The sequence below is a fragment of the Amphiura filiformis genome, chromosome 5, assembly GCF_039555335.1.
Source record: "Amphiura filiformis chromosome 5, Afil_fr2py, whole genome shotgun sequence".
NCBI classification, from domain to species: Eukaryota; Metazoa; Echinodermata; class Ophiuroidea; order Amphilepidida; family Amphiuridae; genus Amphiura; species Amphiura filiformis.
In genome coordinates, this window is record NC_092632.1 from 56,693,013 (window position 1) to 56,717,686 (window position 24,674).

A 24,674-nucleotide genomic window follows, 5' to 3' on the forward strand; every position below is an offset into this window, starting at 1 on the left:
AAACAAATAAATGATAAAAAACAGGTCATGCAGTCAGTTGGTGACAATATAATGAATTCCGGAGAAAAGGTCAGTGTAAATATGAATTGAAGATAATTGCCATTGCAAGTACATTGTTGTATTCCTTGGAAGTCCATCCAGCTAATGTCGCATCGCCAGCTTGTAGATGTGTTTTAGGATTTAACTGTTGGAGGGTTATATTATATACTCTGGAGAAATGTTGTTTGGAATCTTGAAGATGCAATACAAAATGTGGCATATAAAATGAAATTCTAACTTTCAATCTTGAAATGAAATGTTTATTTTAGAAAAACATGAAATGAAAAAAGATGAAATTATGCAACACAACAGATCTGGCATTATTCTTACACATTTTCATAATTCAAACAAATCTTTTACATGCTATGGAACCTGAATAAAAATAACACTCTGGATACTACAATGTGGTGCAAGCATGAGAACAGGGATGCTGGTGACAGTTGACTCAGTGATCGCCAGCACCCTATTACATTGCAGCATTGCGTCCAGCATTACATACTATGGAATGCTGGACACATACAACACATGATTGCATGAGAATCATGCACAACGGTGTCTGGTAGTGTTCCAGTTCCTGCAATGGCAGGTTAATGGCATCTTGCATAGATTTTACATAATTATTGCTGAAGAAGCTGACAGATCCTAAATTCTCTTACCCCTGATTTAATCAAGAGCTGTAGGCATTCTTGTATTGTTTGTAAAATGTTTTGTCAAATAAAATACATTTTTAAAATATTATGTATTCATTTATCTTATTTTTGTCTCTTTCTGTTTGTTTAAAGTAATCAGAAAATATCATAAAAAAATATTCAATAAAGATCGAATCATCGTATCGTGTCCCTGCTGGTTTGATTAATAATTAATATAGCGCCACCACTTTTCCCGATCGAACCTTTCATAAATCACTATATACTTGACATGATCAAGATGAAAGATGGCGAACTTCATTAAGTATGCATGATATCTACTTAATATTCATATTGACATTTCGCGATAAATATTCATATTCACATTGCGGACCAATCAGAATACTTGGTGTAAATCAGTCTTGCCGGTTCTGAATGCATAATTAATGCTTGATCTCTTAGATAGATGGGGTGAGCAACGAAGGCAGTTTTATCTGACCAACATGTCACACTGTCGCTAGGGCAGCCTGGTCGCTAGGGCAGAGTGACGCCGAGCCTGGGCAGATAAAAATCTGTAAAAAGTTTTAAGAAATTGTGGGCGGGCGAAGGGTCGGCATGGCGAAACACAAAGAGATTTGGCAGGCACACACATCGACGGATTTCAATTTCAGCGGAGTTTGTCAACAAAGATGAACCAAATAGCCGGGCCAAATGGATTATATTTTATTGCTGCAGAATCGGGCACACGGCAGAAACAAGGTATTTAAAACATTATACTTGTTTTTGGAATCGAATGTTGATAAAAGCGAAATTAGAAACTGATTTTTGCGGGTAAATTTTGAGGACATCGGATGTTGTCAATGTTTTTTTTTTTAACCAGAAAAAAACTTCCGGGTCATGCCAAGGAAGGTAAAATTATTACGGATGTGCATTCCTGTCGCCTGATGTATGATCGAAATCATGATTGATCATTCCTTTGAGTACACAAACCTTTCCACTAGCCTTGTTGTCTGCAGTTGCCTGTCGTGAGCTGAAGCCGGGCTGAATTCTGAGAGAATGTGACTGTCTGATCGGCCTGACTGAGTCCCGCCCGGTCCCGGGTCAATGTTTAATTTTGTAAGCTTACATGTTTGTAATTGTGAGATGCACTGGCATGTTATGAACTTATGTTCATCATGTCGTGATGTTAGTTGTTACATGTTAACATGGACGTAATTCATGTATTCATTTATGTTCATGAGCTTACACGTATTCCTGACATTGTCCTTGACCTTGCTGAGCCTGAGAGGTTAATTAATTAGGTTTCTGCCGGAAATTAGAACGAAATGGTCGGAGCAATCGGCAACAGCAATAGCCTTTTCCGCGGGATCCGCCATCTAGTGGGTCCTGCCGTACTGCATGCCATGCGATAGACATTACGCCGTTGATTACGCGGTCCTCGCAACGCGTTGCGCACCTCTTCAGTCAAGCGTCAACGCGGTGATCTTAGCAACAAGGTACTCATATACCCACAAGATGGCGGCATTGACGTCACAATGTCAATGACTACCTCTAATTGAAAAGTTATAATTTGGTTCACCCACAGAAGGAGAACCGGGACTCCCTCTACCGCCACATACAATCGCGCCGTTAGCTATGGGGAGAAAATTGGGGGTATTCGGTCCTTGCCGACGGTGCGCCGGAGACGAACGAAAACAATTTTGCGTCTCATCTGAAGCGTCTTGATACTCGCGTGTAGGTCGCATCAAGTGCGACTCTCAAATGCGCCCTTCATCCATGTCGCGCTTGCATGACAACGAATGCCTCGAGTGCATTCCGAGGGAAACCGAATACCCCTAATTTTTGCTCCATGCCTATATCAAGATGGCGGCCGAGTCCCGATTCTCTGTTTTTAATTCTGTGGGTTCACCTCAAGTTTGGTAGTGATGTCAATGCTCTTTCGCGGTTGTGCCGCAAGCGTGCTGACAAATCGCCCCGTTGCGCATGCGCAATGCGTGGCGTTTAACTTTACGGCGATTCGACACTGCGGCAAGCATAGACATACCACCTAGACCTATGAGTGCCCATACTTAACCATGGCAGGAGGTGAAGCCACGTATCCAAGGTGATTTTGGTCGGGTGGTCGGACGCGGAGAAATAAGCGTACATGTCTGGAGAGAAAGACGCTTCGCTTATGCGTGATTGTTGCGCCATTATTGCTCAGCGTCAAATGCAACATGTTCTGTAGACGTGAACATAATCTGCTTGCTTGCGTCCGGTATGCGCCCTTGTCAAAGTCGTTGCTAAGCAGTGTCGGCTTCACCACGCCGGGCAAAGTCACTGGTCTAGGTACTTGTTTGTCTGGGGCGGCGAGCAAAATAAGCACCTAGGTCACTACCGAACTTGATGAACCAAATTATAGGCCTAACACTAACACTACCATGACTACACGCAATCAAAGGATGCATGGAACTGTAAAAGGTACCGGTATTGTGTATTAAATGCCTGGTATAAAAAATGTTTGAAATTTAATTCGTCCATGGTACAAACTACAGTTTTTGTCAGAGAAGAACGGCATTTGTTTACATTTTGAGAGCTTGCAGAGCGTAAACACAGAAGTGGGCAAGTCACAATCATAACAACAGACCGATAATCTGATTGGCCGATTACGTGTCAACTGCGCAGTGAAGCAAAATCGTCTTCAAAGCGGCAAGTATGAAACCAGCATAAGACAGCGCCGCACGCGCCGACACGCAACAGCAGCACACTTGTAGATCCTTGATGATCGTATGATAATGGTCTACCGCTAGTCCGAATCTGAAAGGCACTGCACCAGTCCGACATGCCGCTAGTCCGAATCTAAAATACACTTTGCCAGTCCGACACGCCGCTAGTCCGAAAATGAAAAACACTGCGCTAGTCCGAAATTGAAAACCACTGCGCTAGTCGAATCTGGAAAACACTCTTTCAGTCCGAGACTGCGCCAATCTAAAAATCACTGCGCTAGTACGAAACTGAAAGCGATTGCGCTAGTCCGAATTTGAAAAGCACCGCGCTAGTCCGAATTTGAATTGGGGAAACACTGCGCCAGTCTGATATTCGGACTAGCGCAGTGTTTCTCAGATTCGGACTAGCGCAGTGTTTTTCAGCGCTGTAGTTTTCAGTTTCGGACTAGCGTCATGGTTTTCAGTTTCAGACTAGCGCCATGGTTTTCAGTTTCGGACTAGCGCAGTGTCGGACTGAAGAAGTGTTTTCCAAATTCGGACTAGCGGCGTGTCGGAATGAAAACTGTTTTCAGATTCGGACTAGCGGCGTGTCGGACTGTTGCAGTGGTTTTCATTTTCAGACTAGCGCATGCTTTTTTTCGGACTAGCGCCGTGCTTTTCATTTTCAACTCTAAGTATAGGGAATTTGTGTTGTCGGACTAGCGGCGTGTCGGACTGAGCGGTGCACCCCGGGAAAACAAGGGGGTATCCGAAACTTTTGAGCAGACGCAAATTTTCTTGTCGATATTTTTCCAAAACGCGCATTCCCCCTGCTGTAAATAACGATAGGTCCCTTAGTCATATTTTATATTAAATGCTTTTATGTTTGTGTGTGTTTGGTTTGCAGTTGACCTAGCTTATCAATGTGTGGAAATGTGGAAATGGATTAATTATCTCTATAAAGAGTCTGTGAAGATACAATTGATCTGTTGCTGTAAATTGGTAAGTAGACTACAGTCAACATCAAAACTAAATACAGAAAACAAATTGTTGAAAATTGGGATAAATCGAATCCCACCCAGAGCAAACAACTCCTCTCTGTGTTTTCTATCTTTATTCCTTCCTTCTTTCCCTACCAGTTAAAAAAAAAACCCTGAGGCGGTTAGGGTTAAGGCTTAGCAGTTTCATAGCCAAGTCAAGTATTGGGGAAAATGTTCAGAGGATACAAATTGTACAATGTTCAATTCTTTCATTCAGTAAAAGAGTGGAACAACTTGCTTACATCCACTATTAATAAATGTTGCCATTTTTACAGCGCCTTTCACATGTATCAAAGCGCTTTGAATTTATTCCGCTGTTGTTAGAATGTGTCAGCTGCCATACAATGCCTAAAGCATGCTCATACCTTTGGGCGGCGCTAAATGGACAATATTCCTAACAGCTCCCCATTTCACCCCTGGGTAGAGAAAGGCAAGTGAAGTAAAGCGCCTTGTTCAATACAATGGCACAAGACGATGGCACTGCTGGGGCTCAAACTTGCAAAACTCTGATTATTTAGGTAGAACCTGTACTGCTGCGCCACCTTGCCCCCGTTAATCATCAGACAACTTCAGCTTTCAAATCTGTTCTAGCTGAATGTTCTGACACAGTACCCTGACTCCAAAAATAGACCTCCCAATCATACCTCCAGTTTAAACTTCTACAGGTAGATATAGAATACAAGATCCAAGAAATTCATTGGTTGAAATTCATGTTGGTAGATTTCATCTATGCATTGCATGCAATAATATTGCTCATACATCAAATGGTTTTATAATTCAAGCTTTTTAAATAATTATGTTCTTTTTCTTATTTTTTTGTTTCACAGGGGCATGATGATTTGAAAAAGGGACCTCAGGACATCAATCTACAATGTATCTCAGGAATGATAGCTGCCATAAACAAATATGCTTTTTATATAGAGCGTACATTTTCTTGTTGGTCATTCAATCTACACATTTGGCAAACAATGTTATAGTATAATGTAAAGTACCAGTATTCAGCAAAAATCAAGAGGTGAACATTTTATCAGACTATATTTAAGAACTGGAGTGCTAAATTTGTGACTTCACATGAATGACACTGTATTGTGTTTTTTTTAAACTGTTGTGGAAGAGGTAGCCCAGTCAAAGGTAAATAAGGGCTTAACCTGAATAACCCACCACTAATTGCAACATAATTCATATAACCACCTAGTACAGACAGGCTGTGAGCTGGACTCCTATACCGATTTGATTTGTGAAATCTTTATTGAGGGATTTAAAATACTTCAGTGGCAAGCACTGTTTTCCAAGCAGGCCCTCATACAATGATCTAAGATGCTTGCTATTAGAGGGGTATCACGGTTTTTGAATAGAACTTGTTCGCTATTTGAGGACATTGCGGTTTTGCAAATTGGGCGAGTTCTATTTTATCATCCATTCTTTTCGGAAAAGCATATTAAAGAATATATCAATAAAATTCACCAGAAGTCAAAGTAGTGGAACAATGCTTAATTTTTGCATGAATCCAAAATGGCCACTTATGCATGTGTGAGATTTCAAAGTTATTCTACTCTGGATAATATCCATACTCCTCTCATATAAGGATGCAGAAAAAGTATAGTTTGACATGTCTCCAACCTACAGTTCTTGAGTTATAGGCAAAAAGGTGATAGGTCAAATTTTGGGGTCCACAGGCAGCTACAGTTGAAAAATATTCTAATTTTAATGAAACTGGTTTCAAATTATTCCTTCAGCCCAATGGCGGAGCCTGGGGAAAATTCCCCCAGTCAGAACTCTTTCCCCCTTGTTCCCCCATTAAAAACCCAAAATTAGGGAATTGTCTACTTTTAGGGGCAAATTTCAGCAAAATTTGTTGATTTTACCCCACCCCTGAAATTCACTTTTGCGGCAATTTCATTATAAAATTTGGCGATTCCCCCAAAAAAAAATCCTGGTGCTGCCACTGCATGTTACCAAAGTAACAACCACCTGAGATATGACAAACTTTTCTTTGTTTAAAATGTTTTTGCAAGCATAGCAATCCGAGTTTGTTTGTCTCACAATCATAGAATTTATACATCTTTATTCCCTGTGGTACCCAAATTTTGACATTTGACCTTTTTCCCTATTACTTAAGAGCTGTATACTCAATCCCTATGACGAGGGGAATAAATTGGTATCGTCGGCTTTTTAACAAGATTTGACCAACTTTGAAATGCCACCCCTGTTTAAGTGGCCATTTTTGATTTATGCCAATTAGGCAATGTTCCACTTGGATTTTCTGTAATTTTTGATATTTTTGTGTGAGCTTTTAGGAGATGGGTGCATATGTAATAGATTCTGGTGCATTTAGTGGTGGGTCATTTTTTAATTAGACTGGGCTGGTAGGTGATAATTCTGAAACATGCATGGAATGGAACTAAAAGTGACCAACTGACTGCTATTTTAGAGTCTGGGTTAGGGCTTAGGTTACAGGTAAGGGTGACATTTAGGGTAAGGTTTATGGATTAAAACTAAGTTGCTGTATTTATTGACTAATAACCCTTCAGTTGAGGCTTTACACTGCATGATCAGCAGTGTGTCTGCTATCTTCAGTAGATCAGCACTCTCAGTCATCCTAGGCTATTTAAGGCACTTAATTTAATGCCCATGTGACCCATCCTGTCTGCAACCTGTAATGTCAGCACCCATCTGGCCACAGGGCATTAAATTAAGTGCCTGCATTTAAATAGCCCAAGATGACTGTAATATCTAATATCTTCAGTAGATAGTACTTAACACTGCATGATCAACAGTGTGTCTGCTATCTTCAGTAGATAACACCATACACTGTAATCGGTGGTATATCTGTTATCTTCAGTTGATAGCACTTCATACTGCATGATCAGCAATGTGTCTGTTATCTTCAGTAGATAGCACCATACGGTACACTGTTATCTTCAGTTGATAGCACTTCATACTGCATGATCAGCAGTGTGTCTGTTATCTTCAGTAGATAGCACTGTACGGTACGCTGTTATCTTCAGTTGATAGCACTTTACACTGCACGATCAGCAGTGTGTCTGTTATCTTCAGTAGATAGCACTATACGGTATGTAATCAGTGGTATATCTGTTATCTTCAGTTGATAGTAGTTTACACTGCATGCTGATCAGTGTGTCTGTTATCTTCAGTAGATAGCACTATACACTGTGTAATCCAGGGGCTATTTTAACGTGTCTCACTGTCACGCACGTGCGAGATAAAATATTTGTACAGTGACAATTAACAATCCGTGTAGATATGCTTTAATAGTAGACAATGGTAGAGCCTTTCTTACGGTCACATGCAGGTAAAAATGTCAATATTTTTATTTTTGAAACGCACTCTACTTCATCAACACTTTTATCTCATTGCACTAACGTGACAGTGAGGCACGTTAAAATAGCCCCTAGTGTAATCATAGGTCAGTCTAAATATGAAATTACCCACTACTAAATGCAACAGAATCCATTTCACATGCGTCCATCTCCCAAAAGCTTGCAAAAAACATCAAATGTCACAAACCGAGCATGAATAAATCTGGAGTAATATTCTAAGTCCAACATGCTCCAGGAGCATGTTTTGAATGCACAATGCTCAAGGAGCATGTCCAACATATATATGCTCCTGGAGCAGTGTGCATTCAAAACATGCTCCTGGAGCATGTTGACTTAGAATATTACTCAGATTATTCATGCTCCTTGGAGCATAATTTTGGGCCAAAATCTCAAAAGAGATTTTGGTCCTAAATTATGCTCCAGGAAGAGCTGCTCTGAGCATGAATAATCTGGTGTAATTAACTAAGTCCAACATGCTCCAGGAGCATGTTTTGAATGCACAATGCTCAGGAGCATGTCCAACATATATATGCTCCTGGAGCAGTGTGCATTCAAAACATGCTCCTGGAGCATGTTGGACTTAGAATATTCTCAGATTATTCATGCTCCTGAGCAACTGCTCTTGGAGCATAATTTTGGGCCAAAATCTCAAAGAGATTTTGGTCCTAAATTATGCTCCAGGAAGAGCTGCTCTGAGCATGAATAATCTGGTGTAATTAACTAAGTCCAACATGCTCCAGGAGCATGTTTTGAATGCACAATGCTCAAGGAGCATGTCCAACAGCATGTTTTGAATGCACACTGCTCCAGGAGCATATAATATGCTCCTGGAGCAGTGTGTATTCAAACATGCTCTTGGAGCATGTTGGACTTAGAATATTACTCCATTGGGCCAACATCTCACAGGAGCGTGGAACAGTGCCTAATTTGCATGAATCCAAAAAGGCTGTTTATGCAGGGGTGAAATTTCAGAGTTGGTCAAATTTCGTTAGAAACCATGTCAATGTATTCCTCTTGTCATTAGGATAATTTTAGGTTGACCTATCTCAGATGTACAGTTATAGTGGAAAAGGTCAAATGTCAAAATTTGGATTCCACAGGGGGGGGGGGACACACATTTAAAAATTCTCTGATTTTAATAAAAATGGTCTCAGAGTGCTCTGCTTGCAAAAACAGTTAGAAAAAAAGAAGTTTACCATATCTCAGGTGCTTTGTTACCCCTTTGTTATCTTAGTAACATGGGCAAAAAAGATCAAAATCAATTGAGCCCTGCATGTTGATATTATATGACCTATTTTGACCATTGACCTATTGATATGGAACAAAACATCCAAAACAATGTATTGGATGAAAAAAGGAGCATTTTTCAATTGTGCACACCTGTGGACCCCAAAATTTGACCTTTTTGCCTATAACTCGGGAACTGTATGTCGGAGGCAGATTAAACTATTCTTTTTCTGAAACCTTTTGATGAGAACAATACATTGATATCGGTTTTAACAGGATTTAACTAACTTCTAAATTCCAATTGTGTATCCAGAAGTCTCCATGTAATAAATAAAATAACTCCCAAAATTTGCTCATGCTTTAAATTAAAACTTTGCTAGTTTTGTTTGTATTTGGTAGTTTTTTTTATCACTATGTATAGCCATATGTTGGCCTACTATAAGGTTGTATCAAAATGATTATTACCCAAGTTTCAAGTACAAGTATGTACAAGACTGCAACACAAAATAACCCAATTGTGGATCAATATATAAACTTTTGTCATTTCAAGAGAATTCTATGTTGCAAATATCACAACTATTTGTGTATCAATCATTTTGATACAGCCTGTTGTATAGCATCCCATATACTTTAGTTTTTTCCTGCCAGAAATTATTTCTTGCTCATCCCAATTTAGCCCTCCCCATGGCACATGAATACTGTAAAAGTGGGCATTTTCACAGAACATTAATATTTGTGCTTTTCCCGCTTAACACACATGCCACGTAAATAATAAATCCTCAAATAATTATGTTCATTCATGTATAGGACTGCGAGAAAAATCACAAATTTAAAAAAATTAGCCGGTATCCCAAGGTATTTCAAAATTGGCAAAGTACACAACACTACATGAGCTTTAATACATTGTGTGAAAATTCCACATTATGTCAAAGTTTATGTCACAGACCAGGAGTTTGGGGAATTTGGTAAATACCATAACCACCTGGGTATAAGCCCACCTTCGGCTATNAGCCCACCCCCTATTTTCAAAACATTCTGGGAACAAGGGTGCACTCAGGTATAAGCCCATTACTAAATTTTGGCCAAGTTTTTAAATCAAATCAATGCTTTGCTCTCATATTTAAGAACAAATATAAAAAAAGTATCAGTTGATAATTAACATTCCTTATTATTTTAAGAAATTGACATAGATGATAGAAATTACTGGCACATTAGACATATACAAATGGGGGTGATTGTTCTTATTTTTAAATTCAAGCACTAGCCCTTCCCGATAAGCCCACCCCATTTTCAAGTGAAATCTGCCGTCTAGGGTGGGTGGGCTTATACCCGAGTGGTTGCAGTAATAAATATATGTTGTGCAACAAACTTAGATGAGCAATCTTCTGGCCATGGGTAGCAGAATGGTCGACTGTAGATCCGTTGGATAACGCTTTTCCAATGGGATGAACTTTGCTGCTTGGATGATGTCACGATGAGGTTAGCATTTATTCCATATTGAAAAGCGTGTTCGACGGATCTGCACTCGACCAGCCTCGTAGTGATGGCTGGCAAAAGGAAATGGTGCTTTATTGATACCCTTATGTACATGTATGATGAGGCAAAATAAATTCACACCAAAAACCAGGTTATTGTTCAGGAAATTAATTCTTATATTATTTAATAAATATAAAGTTTGTAGTAGAAAAATTATTGATCAGGATAGACTTTTCCCAATAAATCAATCAATTTTAATCAATCAGCAATACTGTTTCAAAAGGTTTGACCACTAAAATTTGGATTAATCAATATCTGATCATGGAAGTAAGTACTTCCATGATCTGATCAAATGAACAAGATACACCTTTGCTATATATCATTCAAATATTTTGGTCAATTTTTGGCAATAATTTAAGGGCCAAAATAATGCATGTTTATGGCATTTTTCATTGGCTGTGACAATCAAGCCCAAAGACCAGGGGTAGCATTAAGGCCCGAAAGTCAGGGGTTGTTTTCCGTGTTTTTCACTCCGAGCTTGCAGAAAATCCAAATACATGGGGTGAAAATTAATTCTCGGGGTGAAAAATATTTTGCAGTGTAGTCAGGGATAGGAGTAAGGTCCAAAAGCAGAGGGTCAGAGTTCACCCCGAGCTTGCACATTCCCAATATATGGAGGGTCCTGCCAAAGACTTGCAAGTACAAAGACTAATAATGCATTCTATTCTTTAGTAAACAGATTTTCTGTTCTTAACTATACTCAAATAATCAACATTAACTTTTTAATTATGAGCTCACTCTTAGTCTGTATTAAAGACTTGACAGAAAACATGGACAATTGCATGTTTTGGGCTAATTCCCCTCAAATTGTCAAAAAAAAAAGGACATTATTGTTAGAAGTATAGAACTAACTAAAGGATTAAGACAGGGGAATAGCCAAACTATAGCAAAAATTGACAAATGGGGACAAAAATTTGGGGTTTGACTTTGGGGACCATAAATAATCCTGGCTACACCTCTGGATTAGGATTTAGCTATGTTGCAATTGGCAAAGATATTGTCTTTAATTTAAAAAAAAATAGTGTTGCATTTTTCTTGTATTTTGAGTAATTGCAACAGAATCCCATCCATTTCACATCGGTGATGAACAACGGTGAAACATGATTGAATCCCTAAATGTACGGTATGTACGCTGGAACAAGCATCAGATATCAAGAACACTATGCCGGCAGATTTGATATCAACAAGTTTCCACTGTTCTTGGTAATAACAATCAGCCATCGAATTAACCCAAAGCACCCATGGCATTTTGCCGTGGGTGCCCATCCCTACTGCCGTAATGCCCTCAAAATATGTCCTTTACCCAAGGCAATTTACTTGCCGTGCCCTATAATGAAGTTGATGTTTGTGTGTGTTTTCTTCACTTTTGAGAAATTGCCTTGGTGCCCTTCTCAAATTTTCAACAGTTGCCATGATGCCCTCTTGAAATATTACAAAGTGCTGTGCTGCCTTGCCTTTTCAGTGAAACTAAGGCAATTACCAACTTGCCCTAAAAAAGTTCCTTAAGATCCTTAATTCGAGGGCTTAGGGCTGATAACAATGTCTCAGTTCCTGGGGGCAGGGTAGTGCAATTGGTTATTACTATGGAGAGTCAGTCACATCAGCGCACTGGACCAGGTCTGGCATCAGGTCTACTTCATCAGCATCAGAAGCTTCCACATCATTGATGGCCGACATAATCGTAAGGTCTTGCATTTTAAGTCATCCTGGCTGATGTTGAAGAGAATGCAGCAAACAACAATGTATCACATGCACCCTCTAATACCACAAGCAGGGAAATTTGCTCTTGAGCTGATCAATCAGAACTCAGGTGGATATCCATGGTGGATCTATGACTCTGAAAAACAGTGAGAGAGAGAGAGAGAGAGGGGGTATTATAATCTATTTACAGAAGGTGTTGAAATTTTCAGTATAACATTGGCACACACCATTCACAAACAAGTTGAAGCTATATAGTTGACCAAGTACTGCATTTTTTTTTTCACATCAAGTTTCTCAAAACACAGCAAAATAGGTCAAGTACCATTGAGGCCTATTAACCTGCACCTATTGCAACACATAGAAAGTGAAATTAAATTGTTAAATCCTATCTTTATTTGAATTGTTGTATGAAAACAAACATTTTGATACACCTTTTGTCCAAATCAGAGCACTCTGATATTTTTGACCCCTAAGACCAAAAATGTGACCTTTGACTTTCTCTGCTATAACCTAAGAAGGGTACATCCTGTCAAACTAATAACTACTACATGTAGTGTACATCATAAGATTGAGCACGAAAGAGCTTGGAAGTAGTACTACTGTCACGGTAAAAAGCGGTCGTATATTTTTGGTAAGAATAAACAAAAAGTCATTGAATAAAAATATATATATCATAGGCGATTAGGCGTAGATCCCGGGGATGGGGGGGATAAATCCCCAATATTTTGCCAGGGAAATGGTCCATACAATCATCCCCAATGTTGATGCCTGTATGTGGGTTTCTGACCAAATTAACCTCATATTTGACCATTGTAGCCCCCAAAGTGCAAATTTCTTCGTACTTCATGCAAATTTATTCCATTTTTGCACCATATTTCAACAGTTAAATTTCAAAATGGCAAAATTTTTCCATACCCGGATATAAATTCCATTTACGGATTACCCAAATTTAAAAAAAAAAATTAAGTTATTTATTTTTTTCGGGTTTGTAGTGTCCCTGGACCTAGAGCTAAATGCTAGGATAATTCATTGTTCACTTATTCATTCATTGAATTTGTATCAATTTTGAAATCATTAATAGAGTATGACATGAGTACAAATTTATTCAAATGACATAGGCCTACAATTTTTTTTTTTTTTTTTCAACCATAAATGATCCTAGCATTTAGCTCTAGGTCCAGGGACACTACAAAGCCGAAAACTTAAAAAAAAAAAAAATGGTTGATACGGGTACCGGTTTACCCACCGAAATTTACCACGGGTACCCGAATACGTCATTACCCTATAGGTCACAGCCTTAAATTTCATTGTATTTGGTTTATTTTAAGGAGATAAGATTCATTCATTCATTCATTCCGGTTACTGTTCAAATGAGTGATTCCCAGGCCTCCCTCAAGTAACTCCATGACACATCATGCAGTGCTACAGACAAACTTGAGCAGAAACTGTTATATATTATGGGTGATTTGAAAATAGGCATCCCAGGATGGGCATCCAAAACTTTAAATCAACCGCCTGGCAATACAGAGCTGCCAACTCTCCCTCTTTTCGCAGGAGACTCCCTACTTTTAAACCTTCAGAACCCTTAATTTTTGGTCATCTCCCTGAAAAGGAAATGGTTTCATCCATTAAGATGTACACATTTTGACAAATCTCCCTGATTGCAACAGGAAATCTCCCTTTTTTCAAGATTCAAATGCTGGCAGCTCTGGGCAATAGGGGCTCTGACTCTGCCCCAGTGATATGCCACTGTCATCAGTGTTCGAAATAAGCACTTATCCTCTTGTCCTCTTGTCCAAAAATCACTGGGGACAACCATATTGAGCTATGTACTTATCCCCTGGACAACCACTATATTTTACCTCCAAAAGTATTACACATTTTGGGGACAACCAAAATGTAGCGAGGACAAGCAGAATTTATGCTTTAAGGGATAACCTCCATATTTTCCTTATTTCGGACACTGAATGTCATGCTTGCCTTCACAACCCCCCCAAAAAAAAAAAAAACACATAAAATAAAGTACCTGTTGCATGTATTCTTCCTCTGCTTCTGTTTTGAACAGAAGTCATGATAGTCATCATCCATGAAGTATAGCAAGAAGTCCCTGCAGATGTTCATTCTCAACAGCTCAGCTGAGATACAATGTACTGTCATCGTGCTGGTTCTGGTTGACCATGATTGTGCCTGTCGTTGATGATACTATTACCTGTATTCATGAAATTTACAGGAAATTGAATATTAAATACATGATGGAAGTACACTCTGCACTGAGAAAAATGCAAAAATAGGCACAGAATTGGGCAGGGGTGTAGTACCCCCGTAAGTGCATGAACTTACTTATTATTTTACACCCTGTATCACCACTTTAGTTATTCATTGCGTAGCTAACTAACTATAGATACAATTTATTAAAGCTCATAGTGTGGCCTGTAACAAAATTAGATTTCTTTTGAGTTGTTTCATTCATACAAGTACTAAATAGCAAATGCAATAAATTATCAATTTCAAGTAAAACCAGGGTTTTTTCATGATATCACACTATATTTTTTCTTACACACCCTGAATACTAACTTCCATTTTGCACAGTTGCATTGCTTGGAACATAAGCTTTCCAAATATGTATACTTTTGCTGTAATTGGGTATTTAGTTTTAAAGATTTCAATACCTTTTTCTAATAAAATGAAATGAACCAAAAATAGAAGTAGGAGTATCAAAATTTAGTGAGGCCAAAGTAAATTGTTTGGTTGCCCTTCCAAGACAAAAATTTCGAGGGTTGGTTGATCGATCTTTTTTTTTTTTTCCATGTGTTTTTCCTCCAATTTCTCCAATTGACAAATGCTCGATCATTTTAAGGAAAAAAAATTGTGTGTTTTTGGACTGAATTTAAATGTACATAAATACTTGTGTGTTTTTATCAAATATGCATTTAATAGATAAAATGAGTGAATAACAATTATAAAATGTCCTTAATACTGTCCAAATTTAAGGTTGCTTCTAAAAGAGTGAATGGAAAAAAAAAAGCCCAACCAAAATTTCTAATTTTTTGGGTCGGTCTCTGAGGGCAACCAAACATTTTTTTTTTGCCTGATGAATCAAAAATTATGACCACCCCAAGACTGTACACATGGCAGTGATCGACATATGTGCATATTTCGAATCGTGCACATTAACTTAAACTCACTGAATGTACATGCCCGCATTCAGGTGTGACTTGTCGACACATTTGCGGCCTAACCGCACAAAAGCATTGACAATTGACATCACTACCAAACTTGAGGTGAACCAAATTATACTATGCTGAGACTAGAGCTTGTCTGTACATACAGACCATGTAGTTGTAGAGACTGTTTTTACTATTTTTTGTGCTGCTGTGCCAGTGCATAGACCGTGAGACAATGGTTGAGCTATTTAAGGTTTACAAAGCTATGCGAGGTGAAAGTGATTTTTTGAAATATTAGTCCTATTAAGTTCTATCAGGGGCGGATTTAGAGGCGCACCGGCGCGTGTGCCCCTCTATTTTTTGCAGATCGGCGCCTGACTCTGTGTATTTTTGCAGAGCGGCGCCTGACTTGTGTGGGCGCCGAACCACGGCGGCGGTGGTAGTCATTCATAGGCCAGCTCACATCACACACTATAGGTGGCGCTATTCATCCATAGGGAAGTGGAATGTGCATGTACGGTCCAAAAATGGCTTTACTGTGGGGCTCATTGGAGAAAATCAGTAAAAATTAATTTTAACAACCAAAACCTTCAGTGATGTTGACTTAATATGTTGGTACTGGCATGATACTGGATTCATAAACTATCACATACATGTAGTGCAATCCATGTTCCACCAAGTGGACGCTTGATTTAGCTCAAAAGCAATTTGTGTGTAAATCAAGACCATCCAAAACAGCTTTCTTACAGTAAAGAATAGGAGGTCATCTGGGGTCACATACAGTAGTGTGCATTGTACATGTGCCTGCTGCATGGCTGTCACAATTTCACACACAAAATTTTGGGCAAATTGATGACACTATTTTTGTCTGTAACTTCAAAAGTATATGCACTAGAAACATGATTGACCCCTTATTGTTTAGGTAATTCAATTCTCTTTCAAATGAAAGAACTTTCAGCTAAAAATATTGAACTTCAAAATTTTATGAACATCCCTATCATTCATAATCATAACAACTTTTATTTAATTTCCTTCCTGAAAATGTATACTTTCATAATACTATCATTATTGCATTGCGGCAGTCATACACATGTCATGATGTACAGTCGGGCATTAGTTCACCACATAAACTTGTATGGCTCAAAATTCGGACCGCTCGCCATTACTGCTTTCTGTGTTTTGAAATTTGTTGACGTTTTAATGATCCCCGATTTCCGGTCGATTATTTTAGCTGTGTCGCGTCACGTGCATGACGCTAGTGGGTACCAGCCAAACTTCAGAAAAAAAAAAATCACGATCGCCGATAACGATGTGATATGGGACTTACATAGGATTACACAGAGATATTTCTTGCCAAAATTTGACCATTTCTAGGTAGCTTTGCCCTACTTTGTCTGTGTTATATGAAAAAGGACAGTCTTAAGTAAGTAAATGTGCAATGCTTTTACTGTTTTGATGTTTTGGGAGACTGGGAGGATCAGAACAAAAAAATGATGGAGCCTATTCTTGACTGTGTAATATTCCTTCAGCACATTATCGTACGGTAATAGCCTTATACGATGGACAGATAGTATCAGTTTGTGAATGAGGACATCGTATAAGTACTACCCATATACTATAGAAAAATTATCAAATTCGTGGACATCGTGGAACATACTCTTTGCGTGGCTGTGCGTAGTAAGCAGTTGTACGCAGATAGCCTCGCTAATATGGACGCGTGAGAGTAGCGTTATGCTGGCGTGTAGTTAGCATGATTAGTCGCGGAGTAACAAGCGTAGTTGAATGTTCCACGATGTCCACGAATTTGATAATTTTTCTATAGTCGGGCATGGCGGACTATTCTGTGCTGTGGCTGTACGTACTATGGGGTATAGTCTGTCCACTTAGAAGTACAAAGTAAATAGACCTCGGAAACTGGAGGTATGAGAATATATTCTTCAGACGTCAGTGCAATGCGCCTAATTGCTTCTTTGGCGCGCCAACTATTGCACAATTTGTACTTGCCGAGCGCACCACGCTATTTACGCGTCACGTTTTTTTAACACGCAGTGCATGTGACGCAAAGCATATCGACCCCAGGTGCCACAAATTTGGTTTGTACTTCTATGTGGACAGACTATAGGCCTACTGACTGAACTAGTACGAGGAACCCATACCGTACTTAGCTCTAGGGCAGCGTCAATAACGAAAATGTCATACCGATAAATGACACGTCTGTTTTGCCCGGTCTTTTTAAGTTTGCCTTGCGAACTACTGACTGAACTACCATGCATGCATGTAGGCGGCTTGGGCCCATGCATACCAGGATCTGTGATGCATAGATGACAGCCACTACCAGTGGCACTACCATGACTACTTGTAGAATTGTGAATGCCGTCGATTTCGCCGTGCATGGCCGGTAGCATTTCCATTATGTTATATTTATCACTTATTTATTTGTAAGCTTACATCGGATGCAGTGCTGAGTGATGTATTGTACTGAAATTTGTCAGTGTCTCTGAATAATTTCATGATTTTATTCAGTTCGGTGAAATTTACTCAGTTGGTTATTTGTATTTTCATGTATCAGTCCCCCAGTGAATTCATTTGGAATATACAGTAGTATTTAGTAGTACTGGCGGGCGCTGGGTGACCCTCTCTTTTTGGCTTATTTCTTCGTCTTTATCATCATGATGAAGTATAAAACATCTGTGAGTATGTTCCTTGTCGTTTTGTGTATTACTGTGGGACTTATTCATGCAACGATGGAGTTTGATCATCAAGAATTTGATCACGTGGAAAGAGCTAGTCTTGTCATCGATGGCATTGACGCCCATCGTGGATGTCGCTGATGATTATCATGATATCTATCATGTATACGATGATGATGATTTGTTTAATATATGCATTGAACACATTTATTCTGAAAATATGGACTCATACTGTTATTATTCATTATGTAATCTGAACCAAGTTGCCCTACATGTAGAGGTACCTGTTGATGTCGCTGATATTGTATAGCTGTTGATGTCGCTGATATTTATTGTATCGCAGATGTAGGAGTTGATGATTTTGATATTTATATTGATGACTGGTTTAATATATACATGTACATGATATTCATTGAACATACTTGTTACGTAAACATGGAATCATTTTGTTGTAATTTATTATGTAACCTGAACCAAACTGCCCTAGAGATGGTACCCTCGGGACCATTTCAGTTTGGTTCGCACCCTGCTGATAGTCTACTTACTGGATTGTGTGGTAAGGAAAATTTACTGAAACCAATCTCGAGCAGTAGCAAAAGTAAGAGACTGACTTTGCTCTATCTGTGCTTGTTATGTATTATGCAATCCGGAGACACTGAGGTAAACCCAGGTCCTGATTTTCCATGTCCTATTTGTGCACTGGAATGTGACTGGGGACAGCCCGCTGTCCAGTGCGACAACTGTGATTGTTGGTATCACACAGAATGTATGCACATAAACTCAGTTGTGTACAAAGCACTTGAACACAGTAACGTGAGTTGGATTTGTTGCCAAAAGGGATGCCTAGTTTCTCAAGCTCGCTTTTTAGCTCTCGTTTAACGGTGTCCTTGTCAAATAGCTTTAGCACCTTAGCTTCACTTAGCGAAAGTGAGGAGCTGTTATCCCCGCTGGCTCAATCCTCTCCAAAAACCTTTGATAAGAGTAAATCTAAAAAAGATAGTATGCATACTGGTGAGAAAACTAAAAAGAAAACTCAAAGACAACCTCGTAACCAGACTCGACAGCAAATCAAGGTTATGGTGATCAATTTTCAAAGCATCTGGGGCAAAGTTGCTGAGCTAGCAGTTTGCCTTGAAAATCATCAGCCAGATGTATTGATTGGTACTGAATCTTGGTTGGATGATGGTGTTAGTAATTCTGAGATTGTACCCCCAAACTACTCTGTAGTTAGGAAAGATCGTGTGGGTACTTATGGCAAAGACGGTTATGGCGGGGTTTTTATCGCGTACAAAACCGATCTTGTTGTTGCCCATCGTGTGGATTTAGACTCAGATACTGAGATTCTTTGGATCCAGCTGGAGCTTTTTGGCAGTAAGCCAGTTTTGATTGGAGCTTATTACAGACACCCAAGCTCCAAAGGAGAAGTTTTAGAACAACTTGATTTCTCCTTATCAAAAATTGATTCCTCAAAATGCCCAAATGTGTGGCTTGCGGGGGATTTTAACCTCGCTGGCATTGATTGGGAAACCCAGTCAACCCTTCCACTTTGTCCTAAACCTGGTCTATGTAGACAATTGATAAGCATAGCCAACGATTACGGGTTGGAGCAAGTTGTCAGAAAACCCACAAGAAGAAATAATATACTGGACCTCTTCTTCACCAACAACAACACACTGGTGGATAAGGTAACTGTCATACCTGGCATCAGTGATCATGATGGTATACCGGTGGTGACTATCAACATCAGACCAAAAATACTCAAATCAAAACCGAGGAAGGTTTATATGTACCACAAGGCCAATCATGATAAACTTGACAGTGATCTTACTGAACTGTGTTCAGTTTTTGAGTGTAAGGACTTAGGTCAGTGTTCTGTTGAACAATTATGGTCAGAATTTTCTGATAACATCAAACTGACCATGGATGAAAATATACCATCCAAATACGTGACCAGTGGTAAGACATCACCCTGGATTAACCACAGAACCAAACGCCAATTGAAACAAAAACAAAGGGCGTATAATCATGCCAAAAGTACTGGTGATGATGATGACTGGCAAAAATTTCGCTCAATAAGGAGGAATATAACCAGAGAGACTAGAAGACTTTATAGAACGTACATAAAGGAAGTATGCATACAGGGGAACAAACAATTTTGGTCGTTTATCAAGAGCCTGAAAAAAGACAGTTCAGGTATCCCAGCACTCAAAGATGAAAATAACATGCTTGTGACAGATAACATCAAAAAAGCAAATCTGTTAAACAGTCAATTTGAGTCTGTCTTTACACAAGATGATTCATCTTCCCTACCCACCATAAACTCACCCAAATTTCCTAGTATGCCTGACATACATGTTGATGTGCACGGCGTTGAGAAGCTTCTCAACCAACTCAACATTCACAAGGCCCCTGGCCCGGATGAAATACCATCCTACATCCTGAAAGTCTATGCATCCAGGATTGCCCCCATTCTTACAATTATTTTCAACAAAGCCCTCACATCTGGTATTCTACCAGAGAGCTGGCGTCAGGCTAACATAACCCCAATTTTTAAGAAAGGTGAACGCACAAAACCATCAAATTACAGGCCCGTTTCTTTAACATCTATAAGTTGCAAAATTCTTGAACACATTTTACATTCTAACATCATGTCCCACTTAGATACTTACAACATCCTCACAGATAAACAACACGGTTTTAGATCCAAGCACTCATGCAATACCCAACTCATACAGACAGTCCATGATTTTGCTCAGTCCTTAGACCATCGTAAACAAACTGATGCCGTAATCATGGACTTCTCGAAGGCTTTTGATGTTGTTTCCCATCCTCGTTTACTTTTGAAACTTGATCACTTTGGTATAAATAACACCACTCATCGTTGGATTTCAAATTTCCTGTCCCAAAGAAAACAAAGAGTCGCCGTGGTGTGGCGACCACTCTGAATGGGTCCCTGTGCTCAGGTGTTCCCCAAGGGGACGGTCTTAGGCCCCCTTTTATTTTTAATTTTCATAAATGACCTCCCTGAAAACTTGTCATCCCACGTGCGTTTATTCGCAGATGATTGTGTGATTTATAGGGAAATAGTAAATGACCTCGATGCAGAAGCCTTGCAGAAAGACCTTGATACCTTGTCAGTATGGGAGAGGACTTGGCAGATGAGATTTAACACAGCAAAATGTTTCACTTTGAAAATTACCCATGCTCGTAAACACATTTTCACACACAAATACAACTTAGGAGGTTCAATATTACAGGAAACTGACTCACATCAATATTTAGGAGTAGAAATTACAAAGGATTTGAAATGGAAAAACACATAAACCAGATATCAGCGAAAGGTAATAGGGCACTTGGTTTTATAAAACGCAATCTCAGTTCTTGTACTGAAGACATCAAACACACAGCTTTTAAGACATTCATCAGACCAACCATCGAATACTGCTCCGCTGTATGGGATCCTTATACCCAAGATCAAATTTACCAACTGGAAGCGATCCAGCGTCGAGCAGTAAGATTCATCAAGAGCGACTACAGTAAGCGCACAAGTGTTACCAAATTAATGAAAGACTTAGACATGGAGACACTTGCTGACAGGAGGAAGATAGATAGACTTTCCATACTACAGAAAGCCAGAGAGGGTCATCTGGCCCTGCCAGTACAAAACATACTACAACCAACCCACCGTCTTACTAAACGAAGCCACGCAAATTCATACCAAGAACTACAAGTCAACAAGGACGTTTTCAAATACTCCTTCTACCCAAGAACCATCAAAGAGTGGAATTCTCTACCAGCAACACTTACTCAGCAACCAGACCCATTAGCATTTAAGAAAAGCATACAAGATCACATCCTAAAACGCATCTAAGCAGTCTTCACTAGTGCGCACACACTAGATTCCTTCCCGCTTGACTCCACTTGGAGTGTTGGAAAGTATTAAAGCAGAAGCAGAAGCAGAAGTATTACTCACAAAATTAAGAAAACATCATCCGAATCTCCGGTTGTTCACGATCGCATCTCACTTGTAAACAAAGTGAAATTCCCACCTGCTCCCACTTCCGGCAAGAAATTGTAAAAATCGCGGGTGAAAGTGCGTTCAATTTCTAGGTCACGCAAATCACGCAAAATATTGAGAGGTCATCGGTGTGACATTGTTGTCAGAATTGAAAGGTGATAATGCGGGTCTCTGATTGGTCAATCGGCGAGTGTTGCACACCCCTTCTCTATTTAAAATGCGGAAATAAATACTATCTATGAATAATTCATCATTCATCGATCATGAATATGCATGTTATCGTCACGTTAAAATCATCCGATCGAATCGTATCATGTTTATGGCGCTTACTACGTGTATATAGTGTAGACTTGATCCACCAGTTTTTCAACTGCTTACACACGGTTATCGGGTTGTGCTTTTCTCAGGGGGAGAGGGGCAAGTAAATGAATACCATTTAAAATGATCATTTACTGTGTGGAATGAACAATATTTTGTGATATCTTCTAATTATAAATTTATTAAAACATCAGAAAGGGTAAAAAATCAGACAGATTCACACTATATATTTGTTAAAAACGTATTTTATTTCACACATTGTACAAATATCACAAATAATACAAAAATCTAGCTATCATCAATACCCATAATACCTAATCCGTACATTTCCTGTATATATCAAAATACCAGTGTTGCAATACTAGGCATGTTTGCACTCACTTCAAGTAATAACTCTCTTAACTGGGTATATAGCTTTGAAAATGTATATGCTAGTTTTTGATGATTTCATGATTTTTCTCTCAATTGAAGAACTTATCTTTTAATATATATATAGCATGTCAAGGGATAATATGTAATTTGTAATTGATGTAGGGACATGCTTGATTTAATTTAACGCAAGCATATGATCATTATCTTCTTGTCGATGAATTAATTTCCTAGATCACACAGATTTAACCCTTATGTAGCAATCAGATTACTCTTGAAAAATTATGCATTTCAAATAGTTCTTATCAATTTATTATGAAGTATATTTCAATTAATTTAAAAATAGGTTTTAATGTTCTGGTCTATTACCTACTGCTTGTAAATGATAGATAATACAAAGGTGTTTCTGAAGGTAAGTGTTCTGCTGTGTTATAGGTTTACCAATAGTCAATAATGCAGCATTTTTCCTTTAACATTCTGATCAGAGGGCAATACTGATTTTCTTACAGTGCCACTGATTGGTTTAAGAACATGATATAATCATCTGAGTAACCAATCAAAATGGAGCATTTAAAGCTCTCGGCACTTTTAAACTGAACCTCTTCAGCCCTACTGGCCATTCGTACAATATCTCTTATTGGCTCAATATGTGATATAACCAATCAAAAAAGTTCTTGATGTCAATCATTTGGCCGGTAATGCCCATCACTGCCCATAGGGTTAAGTATGTCCATAACACCCATTTTCTCTATTTCCTTCTCTTGTATGCTTCATTTATGCATATCATCCACACACATAATTTTAACGTCCTTTGTGTAATGTAGCGTGTCTATGTTCTTCCTCTATGCATTCCTGTCTCCTCTTCCCTTTACAGTGTATTTCATAAAAATTTGTCCTCATAGAAAGATTTTTTATGGAGGCTGTAAGTAATATGATATAAAGCACATTTTATCTGCTGTTGCAACTTCTTATGTTATGACCAGTGTAACAAAAGACTTGCTCTATTGGGGAACATATAACCTGCCTTTAAAGCCTTAATGTACAATTTCTATCAAATTTTAATTTTTTAATTCTTTATTCAAAATGTTGAAATAATATTAGTAATAACTACCGGGAAGGGTTGCTGTCCATTTTAAGTTGAAATAACAAGGTAAAGTGAAAGAAACCCAACTGGTTATTTTGACCATTTGACATGCAGTTCTATGGGAGGACATATTATGATAAGTTTTAAATTATGATAATATGTCAAACTTTGCTCTGTTGACCTACAAAGACAACAAATTTGGCCGATTCCATTTAGGTGCAAGTTAGGACATGTGTAAACATTACAAATATGCAAAAATATCAAGTTTGAATAAAATTAACCGATTTCATATTATAAGATCGTACATTATGTCTTTAATACATAAGAGCAGCCAATAAAGGTCAAGTATCTCTATGACATATTTGTTTGTTGGGCAGTGACCGAGGCTTTTGCATGGCATCCAATACTGATCTATTAAATTGATGTTATCCTTCATGATCCAGCTGTGAAGACACTTGTCTTGGCAGCAAAGAACTTTGGAGATTGCTTACATTTATTATTGTAATTTCCTTGTTTTCAATGTGTTCATAAATATAATTGACAGCTGAAAACAGCATACCCTTGTGTGCAGCAACAACTACAACTACAAATACAACTAATATACTATTCAAAAAGATAACTTTTAAACAGAACATAATATGCATATATAGGATGTAAAATGGACCCATGGCTTTACAAAAAAATGAATGAACTAATAAGATTTTCTCCCTCATGTTTTCTGCAAATGAAATTTATGTTCAAGAACAGTTTTATTCTCAATGTACTTTTGTCATCCGAAGGAAAATACCTTAATGGCATCACAAGTTGTGTGTCTGTGTGCTTGCTTAATTGCTTAAT

The 24,674-nt window shown here is 38.6% G+C and overlaps 2 long non-coding RNA genes across 2 annotated transcripts; one reads left to right on the forward strand and one right to left on the reverse strand.

Annotated features, from left to right (window-relative positions):
• Nucleotides 1-1,320: 1,320 nt before the first annotated feature.
• LOC140151912 (uncharacterized) lies at nucleotides 1,321-6,256 on the forward strand. Its single transcript, XR_011858995.1, has 3 exons — nucleotides 1,321-1,424; nucleotides 4,257-4,351; nucleotides 5,217-6,256. It is a non-coding gene; the product is annotated as an uncharacterized lncRNA (long non-coding RNA).
• A 5,410-nt stretch (nucleotides 6,257-11,666) lies between these two features.
• On the reverse strand, nucleotides 11,667-22,143 carry LOC140151913 (uncharacterized). Its single transcript, XR_011858996.1, has 3 exons — nucleotides 22,022-22,143; nucleotides 14,221-14,403; nucleotides 11,667-12,330 (listed from the first exon to the last, which is right to left on the reverse strand). It is a non-coding gene; the product is annotated as an uncharacterized lncRNA (long non-coding RNA).
• Nucleotides 22,144-24,674: the final 2,531 nt, after the last annotated feature.